The sequence below is a fragment of the Terrapene carolina genome, unplaced genomic scaffold (genome assembly GCF_002925995.2).
Source record: "Terrapene carolina triunguis isolate 2854851 unplaced genomic scaffold, T_m_triunguis-2.0 Scaffold30, whole genome shotgun sequence".
Taxonomy (NCBI): domain Eukaryota; kingdom Metazoa; phylum Chordata; order Testudines; family Emydidae; genus Terrapene; species Terrapene triunguis.
Window position 1 is genome coordinate 8,746,195 of NW_020664381.1, and position 8,762 is coordinate 8,754,956.

Here is an 8,762-nt window from a genome sequence, read left to right on the forward strand (position 1 = left end):
GGAGGTGAGCTGTGTGGGGGTGGGGATTTGGGGAAGGGGTTGGAATGGGGCAGGGAAGGGGCGGAGTTGGGGCGGGGCCGGAGAGGGGCGTGGGAAAATGTTTTTGCTTGGGGCAGCAAAAAACTTGGAGCCAGCCCTGCCCGAACTTCAACATTGTCAGCAGTTCCTAGTGGACTGCCTCACACATCTTCCTTGGCAGGAGCCAGGGGTTCTCCCGGACCTTTTTCCCTGGCTTGGTATCTGTGATGTTGTGCCAGGTGCATATGCCCCGGTAGCGCAGCGAACACCGAGGCGAAGGCTTCCACCAACTGCCACAGCTGGTGCTCTTACTCCGGCTGAAAGTCTTCTCCCAGTGGAATCAGTCCAGTGTCTTGTCCTGGGGGCATGTGTGAGCCGAGTTCCAGCTCGGGCAGAGATGATGCTATAAGGAGGCTCTCCCACTCAAGCCAGGCTTTTAGCGGGTTGACATGGTAAATTTGTATCTCCCATCATTTTCTGGGCTGACGTATCTCATAATTAACTGCCCCTACCTTCCTTAGCACCTTGAATGGGCCTTGCCATTGAGCCATCAGTTTCAACTCTGAGGTCAGAAGAAGCAGCGGGACCCTATCCGTGGGCCTGAACTCTCTCATCCGGGCCCCTCTGTTGTAGGCTCATTCTTGGTCCTCATGGGCCTGCAGCAAGTTTTCCCAGGGAAAATGTCCCTAACCTCTCCAAATCCTCTTGCAGGCAGATTATGTATTGGACCACACTGTGTTGAAGTGGTGGCTGCTCATCCCATATCCCCTGGAGGAGGTCTAGCACCCCATGGGGTAGTCTCTCATACAGAAGTTCAAATGTTGAGGACCCCATGGAAGCTTGAGGCACCTCACGGATAGTAGAAAGGAGGGGGACCAACTGATTCCAATGTCGTGGGTCCTAGGCGATGAACTTCCTCAGCATCCCTTTTAGGGCTTTATTGAAGCACTCTCTAGCCTGTCCATCTGAGGGTGATAGACTGACATCTTTAAGGTGTTAATCTTTAAGAGATCACATAGCTCTTTCGTCAATTTTGATGTCATATTGCTCCCCTGATTGGTTAAGATCTCCTTTGGTACCCTGACCCGGGTGAATAGCTTCAGCAGGTCGGGGATGATGTGAGTGGCTGTGCTAGCTCAAAGGGGGATGGCCTCAGCATAGTCCACTATCATTGAATGTACTGGTACCCGGTTGTCGTCTTCTCGAGCGGTCCCACCAGACCCATGCCGATTCTTTCGAAGTTGGTCCCAACCACAGGGAGGGTGACGAGCGGGGCTTTCAGAAGTATTGTGGACCTGGTCAGGTGGCACTCGGGGTATGACACACAATAATCCTTGACTTCTCCATGTATCCCCAGCCAGTAAAACCTAAGGGTTACCTAGTTGAAGGTTTTCTCTTGCCCAGTCTGACCCACACAGGGTATTGTATGTGCCATCTCTAGCACCCGTATTTCTCCTGTTTGGGCATTCTTGGCCATCCAGTACATTCTCTCCTCCCATAGCTCAAAGTGAGGGCATAGTTGCAGCAGCCATGGGTCTGTCACTTCCCAGTTCACGCCTGTGACGAGGTGCTCATATGCCCGTCTCAGAGTCAGGTCCTCCTCCTGCGCACTTATAAAATCTATTTTGGCCATCAGCAAATCCCAGTCTTGAGATTGGGGGGCCTTCTGCCTCCCTGGTGGTGGTTCCAGTTGTGATAGGCTCTCTTTGGGGTCCTCTTCATCCCTGACTCAAGCTAGGTTTCCTGACCCCAGGGATTCGGGGGTCCCTCCCTGGGGGTCTTCTTCCCTCAGCAGGTCATTATCCCAGGATTTTATAATCTTCTTAAAATCTTCCAGGACTTGACCCAGAATCACTGGGTAAGCTAGTGCAGGGGCTACCCTGACCCACACTTTCCTTGAGTGTTCACCTATCATGAGCTGCACTTCCCTAGTGGGGTATGGGTGTATATTTCCATGGACATACTGTAGATAGATGGTGTGTAGGTTGTCTCCCAGCCTGGCTAGGTGTACTCGGGCCATTGTCTGACTACACCCAGAACCTATCAACGCCACCACAGCCACCCCATTAACCTGCACAGGAATTACCATTTTGTCTGGCCCTTTCTTTCTGGCCTGGGTATCCGCCATCCAGACCTGCCCATAGGAGCAGTCCATGTAGAGGAACTCTTGACAGAAATGGCCTGGCCTTTCGCACAAGAAGCAGGGTTTGGTCGGGGGGCTCGCTCTATCCGTTCCCAGCATTGGCAGTGGGGTGTCTCCATGGGTTCCCCATCAGGGCTGGGTTTCTCCTTGGGGTGCTCAGCCCCCTGAGCCCAGACTCCCAGGGTCCCATCCAAGCTGTGGCTGGGTAACGGTTGCAGGTCAGGGTAGAATCCCGAATTCACTGAGGCATGCTGCCCTCAGTAGTCTCTGGATCCCCGGGGCAGGGAGACCCTGTGTCTAGGGCCTTCTGGTCACCACCCAGCTCTTGTGGTGCCACCTGCCCCCAGAAAGTTTTCCACCAACCTAATTGCATCGGCCAAGGCCCCACTGGTGTCATAACACCCATTCCCAGCTGCTGGTGGGGAGAATCTGTGTAAATTGCTCCAACTCTACTTGTTCGGCGATCTGCTCCCCAGTTTGCTTTTCGAGTTGAAGCCACCTCCAGCAGTGTTCCTTAAGGTGCTGGGCCATAGCCTGCAGACGGGCACCCTGGGGAAATCTTTCCTGGTAGAAACGTTGCCAGTGGATTTTGGTGATGATATCAAAAACATGTGAGATGACTGCCTTGACCCTGGTATAGTCTCGGGCCTCTACCGTGTCAAGGCTGTGGTAAGCAGCTTGGGCTGGCCCTGTAAGGTATGGAGAAAGCAGGATAGTTCTGCAGGCCATTGAGCTACTGTAGCGACCCTCTCGAAAAATGACCAGGAACACTTTTAAAAAATAAACCCCTACCTTCCCTGTTTTGCCTAAAATGTCATTGTTCCTTTGTTTCAGAGTGGTAGCTGTGTTAGTCTGTAACAGCAAAAAGAAAAGTCTTTTGATTAGTCTCGTTATAGTTGGTATGGCAACACCCATTTTTTCATGTTCTCTGTGTATATATATCTTCCTACTGTATTTTCCACTGCATGCATCCGATGAAGTGGGTTTTAGCCCACGAAAGCTTATGCCCAAATACATTTGTTATTCTCTAAGGTGCCACAAGTACTCCTCGTTCTTATTGTTCTTTTGTGTATCTTTCCATTGCACCAAGCGCGTGCCTGGGGCGGCAAGCCACGGGGAGCGCCCTGCCGGTCGCCATGAGGGCAGCAGTCAGGCTGCCTTCGGTGGCATGCCTGCGGGAGGTCCGCCAGTTCAGCGGTTTCGGCGGTGGGTACGCCGAAGGCGTGGGACCGGCGGACCTCCCGCAGGCATGCCGCCGAATCTGCGTTACCAGCAGACCTCCCGCAGGCGTGCCGCTGAAGGCCGCCTGACTGCTGTGCTTGGGGCGGCAAAATACATAGAGCCGCCCCTGGCGGGGAGAATTAGGTCCTGTGACCAACAAACGACTGAACAATTTCCAGGTTAGTACTGACAGCACAATTTAATGTATTTAAAAAGGGAAAGGGTAAATGTACTGTTGTTTCATGCAGGCTCTCACAGCAGGCTGGGAAGTGATTAGAGGAAATCATCAGAATGCCAGGAGAAGGAGGAGAGAGAGACAGCCCAGTTTGGGGCTGCTGAGGTAGAGACCTGATGCTAGAATCACATAGAGTGAAAAGATCAGTGAACCAAGAAAGTATGCCACCTGATAATCTGAGTATAAAAGCTCAAGATCTGTGAAGAGGAGAAAAAGCTTAAGCAACTTTCCTTCCAACTCCGTGTGCATCACTAATCTCTCACTACTGGATCCAACTGTATGGAACACTTAAATGACCCCTTGACTCTTTCAGTTTCTTTTGCTGTGACATGGTTTTAAAAGGAAATGCGCACCAGGCCGCATGGAGATTTTGCTGTTAGATTCACCTTCTCCAAAAAGTAGGGTGACCAGATGTCCCGATTTTATAGGGACAGTCCCGACTTTGGGGGCTTTTTCTTATATAGGCTCCTATTACCCCCCATCGCGTCCCGATTTTTCACACTTGCTGTCTGGTCACCCTAACAAAAGTGAACATGCATGTGGATTACAAAACACTGAGAGCCAGCTCCTCAGCTGATGTAAATCAGCACTTCTTTTAACATCTGTCCTTGAGAGCAGAGGGGACACATGGGCGGGGGGGAGGGGAGGGGAGCCTATCAGCAGGCACGGGTCACCTCTGCCAGAGAGAGATTGTTTTGTTTCTTACGAGTCTTTGTGCCAATAGTGTACTGTCTCTTTAAAAGAGGCAGATTTGTTTTCACAAACTCAACAAGGCTTAAGAAAATCTACTGTGTGCTTTTGCTGAGGAAGGAAGGGAAAGTATAAGGAAAGTCAGCAACTTTAGAAGCTCAGTACTTGTGTTTGCTGTTGCATAGCCTGCAGCCCCATAACAGGTATATTAGTTTTAAGCAGACTCAGGATGGCATTTACAGGTTTCATCTTACTTCTTGAGAATTTTCTGACAGCTTTTGGCCTGCACTACCTGTTGTAAGTTTCACTAATTCGGAGCTAGTGAAAAACCTGCTTGGATTGTTCTGGATAGCATTCTTTTTTCCCTTAAAGGGATCGTTAACATTTTGATTTTTTTCTTTATCACTACGGATTACATCCCTGCATTAAGAAAAAATGTGAGCAGATTGTAATGCCTACAAATGTCACCAGTTCCTGCTGGCAATAGATTGCAATTTAAGAGGCTCTTCTACATTTTACTTACACAGTTGTCTGTATGGCATATTTGTAATGCTGGATTCTGGGTTTCGGGGGGGGGGAATTGTCTTGATTCATTTCATTTATTTGGATAGCTCTATGAACAATGAAATACTGAATACATAAGTACTTTTGAAATTTATCTTGGATTTCCTTATCTAAATAACTTAATTTCAAGTTTGAATAATCTTTTGTGAGAGGATCTAGGGATATTTTTGAATTCAGTTGCTATTAGAAATGGAAAATGTGAACTCTATTGTTATTTTTTTTTCTTACTTATATACAGTTACATTAGTAACTCCAGTACTACTACCAATAACTGGGAGTCAAGCCACAAAACACCTAAGAGTAAGATAACAAGTATTTAAAAGCCTTTTACATGTGAAAGGAATCTAAGGGTAGTAATATAACATATAAATCTGTTATTTTGTTCTCTACAATTTAGGTATGCTTGTTCAGGAAAAGGATTTTCACTTTTATTCAATTTGAAACAATAGTACAAACTATGTTTCCTACATTTGAGAAAATAAACATGTCCAGCCTCTGCACAACCACCCACCAGCATTTTAAAGAGTATTAACATTAACTATGTTAATATTTATAATAATGTATTAATATTATTGATGATGTATTAACTTTGTCCCAGTGCACCTGATTAGGATTTGGAAAGTTAGACTCTGCTTTTTAATTGTGAGGTTTACCTTTTGCCATAGGAGAAAACATTGGCTTACAGTTTCGTAAGGTTGCAACTATGAGGGGAATACTAAGCATATTATTAAATATGCAAAGGCAAACAGCTGATCTTCTAAGTACTTTCATAACAACTATGAAATGTCCTATGTCATATAACAAAAGAAATTAAACAGAAATAGTAATCTTCAATAGAAATGTTGTCCCTTCTTTCTGCTGAAAATAAGCAGCAGCATCAGTACAATTTCCAAAGCTATTTAAATTTTGCATTATTAAATAGTTCCCTTGCATTATCAGCCACATGTCATTTTGATGGGGGACTGGTGTGTCCACTAGTCTCAGAACTGACCTTGTATGATATCTTCACTTAGGGCCTGATCCAAAGTCCATGGAAGTCAGTGAGAGTCTTTCCACTGACTCCCATGGACTTTGGCACAGGCCCTTACTCACTACCAAATTGTGTTCTCATAGTTTTATTTGAAAAGAGATTGATGGTACTGAATAATTAAAGTTGTCACACTGCTTCCCATGCCACTTCCCTGGAACCCTTAACTCCCTCTTCCTATGTCCTCCTCTTTGAGTAATTCTACAGCACCAGAAGGTCTGAATCATGCTCTTATTAACTTTTGTGGTGTTGGCCTAACAACCTGTCAGGATGGGCATGATCTTGCTTGATGCTACAGAGTTAATGGGTCTCTCCTTTTAACTGATCTGTGTTGAAGAGGTAGCCAGTGTTCTCCCTTTGACTAATCTTTGCCCTGTGTCTAAGGGCTGGTCCACACTACCCGCCCAATTCGGCGGGTAGAGATCGATCTTCTGGGATCCATTTATCGCGTCTCATCTGGACGCGATAGATCGATCCCAGAAGCGCTCCCCCGTCGACTGCGGAACTCCTGCTCGCCGAGAGGAGGAAGCGCTGTCGACGGGGGAGCCTGCCTGCGCCGCGTGGACCCGAAGTAAGTAAATTTAGTTCGATATAGGAAACGTCGACTTCAGCTACGCTATTCTCGTAGCTGAAGTTGCGTTTCCTATATCGATCCCCCGCCCCAGTGTGGACCAGCCCTAAGTGTGGGCTTTGTACAGCTAACATCTATGCCCAGTGCAGGCCCAAAGGCTAAAACTGAATTCCTAAATGTGATTTCTAAAGCAATGGTAACAGTTAGAAGTTTCACTGATTCCAAAATCATCCTTTATGACCTGAATAGCTCAAATGGAAAATGTAAATCAGACAATTTAGCCAAAGTAAAATGTCCCAGTCTTCTCATCTATCTATCTATCTATCTATCTATCTATCTATCTATCTATCTATCTATCTATCTATCATTATACCTTTATACCAGAGCATGCAATCTAATCCCCAGCATGCACCTTAGTGAGGAACCACTCCAGGGTGCACCATAACCCTGGGCACATGTTCTGTTCATGAGCCCCTCCCAGACATTCACCTAACTACTCCTAGACATGCACCCTAATCCTATGCACACATCCCTGCTGGGCACACACCCTGTACACATATCCCGCTGAGCTGAGAGCTGGGCACCCTAATCCTGGACATGCACCTTGCTGATGAGCCAGTGCTGGGCACGCACTGTATTGAGGAGCCCCTCCTAGGCACACCCCCTGATCCTGGCCATGCATCCTGCTTGTTGGGCAGGCCGACAAACTACGCCCTTCCCCCCAGTGCATGCTAGTGAGGTGCCCACCTGTTACTCAGTGTCCCTGTCTCCTCCCAGCCCCAGGAGGGTTCTGCCAGCCCTGGGCAGGGCATGGCCATGCTGCCTTACCTGAGAAGTCTGTCAGAGCCTCGATTTCCTTGGTCCCCACTAGGAACACGCAGTACAGGAGATTGAGAAGCAGCCCGGGCTCTACCTGTCTCCGGCTTGGATGCTGCCCAGCATCCAGTTCACTCATGGTGCGGGGGGGGGTCTTTGCAGCCCGGGAGAGTCACATGATGAACCCGGCCCCCAGCTGGCAGCGCATCCTCCCCAGCAGCCACCTCCCTTGCAAGCGCCCCGTCCTTCCCGGGACTACAGCACCAGCGGGGAGGAGGGAGCCGAGAGCCGCCGTGACCGAGCCCGCGCCTCCGCGCAGTTTCCCCCAAGAGGAAGTCCCAGCAATTACTAGTCCCTGGCACAGCGCTTTGCTGCGTATGTGTGTGTGAGGGGAAGGGACGAGCCTTTCCCCAAGGCACGGCTACCGTGAGAGCCTGCGGGAGTCAATCCCGAAGTGCCCCCCCCCTTCTCTCCACCCCCGGCTGGGCATTTCTAGGGCCCGGCACCTCCCTCCGGATTCACACACATCGCTGCTTCCTCGCGCGCTGAGCTCAGCGCTCCGTCCTAGCCACAGTGTGGCGGGCTCGGTCGCACCCGTGCGCGGCGTCCCCGTCTGTCTGACAGGAGAGCCCCTGCCCTCACACGCGCACGCTTTACCTCGCGTGGGTACATGTCCCCCGGGTGTCTTCACCAAGCTCAATCAAGCCTTTCCAGAACCCCCCTCCGCCCCTTGGCACCGAAGCGAGCACCACACTTTTCTTCCTTCTCTACTTCAGACTTTTTGACACGATCATTAGCAAAGCAGAATCTGCCAAGTTCATTGGTCTAACCCAGCAGAGCACTGCTTTTTAGCCTGTCTTATGGGTCTCTGAGGAAAACCCAACCAATCTACAGATTTCCTCCCAGGATCAAAACTCAGGATGTAATTCTGGAATTCAGCTGAAGTGTATCTGTTTTAAGAAACAATACCAACACACGTATCAAAACAAGCTTGTTTCCCTGATTTCTCTGCTAATTTAAATCCTTCTCTTAGCAAATATTTTATTGCTTCATTTAATGTCCAGTTTCGCAGATAGAGTCCCCCCTTCCCCCCATTTTGTCCCATTAAAGTTTTAAATGAGCACTGGGAAAATATTAGGGGGACTGCAGTCTCTTTTGCAGGAATAAAAACAAACTAGTGGAAAGTAAGGGATCCAAAAACTGCCCTTACAATGTTCTATACTGCCTTCAAATGTTCTTTCCAGTTCTTTTAAGCCCATCAGTAGGGAATTGCTGAAAATGGCTTAGTCTGTGTGCATCTCCTTTTGACATTATTGGGACGAATTAAGCAATAATTAAGCTAGGGCACTAGTTCCGCAGCCCCTTTAAGGCTTGCCACCATGAAGGAGAATAGAAACAATATTGGAAATATGATAAGGAAGCATCTGCAATCAACTCCCTGCACTGGGGTTGTGTTCAGAGATAAATGTGAAAGTGG

General features: G+C 48.4%; 1 protein-coding gene across 1 annotated transcript in view; it reads right to left on the bottom strand.

Annotated features, from left to right (window-relative positions):
• The window catches only part of LOC113406380 (protein eva-1 homolog C-like), a 68,383-nt gene extending 60,990 nt beyond the window's left edge, over positions 1–7,393 (bottom strand). Inside the window, exon 1 of the mRNA XM_026650948.2 lies at positions 7,298–7,393. The gene's annotated coding sequence lies outside the window, so the exon portion shown is untranslated. The remainder of the gene's footprint in view (positions 1–7,297) is intronic.
• Between the last annotated feature and the right edge of the window lie 1,369 nt (positions 7,394–8,762).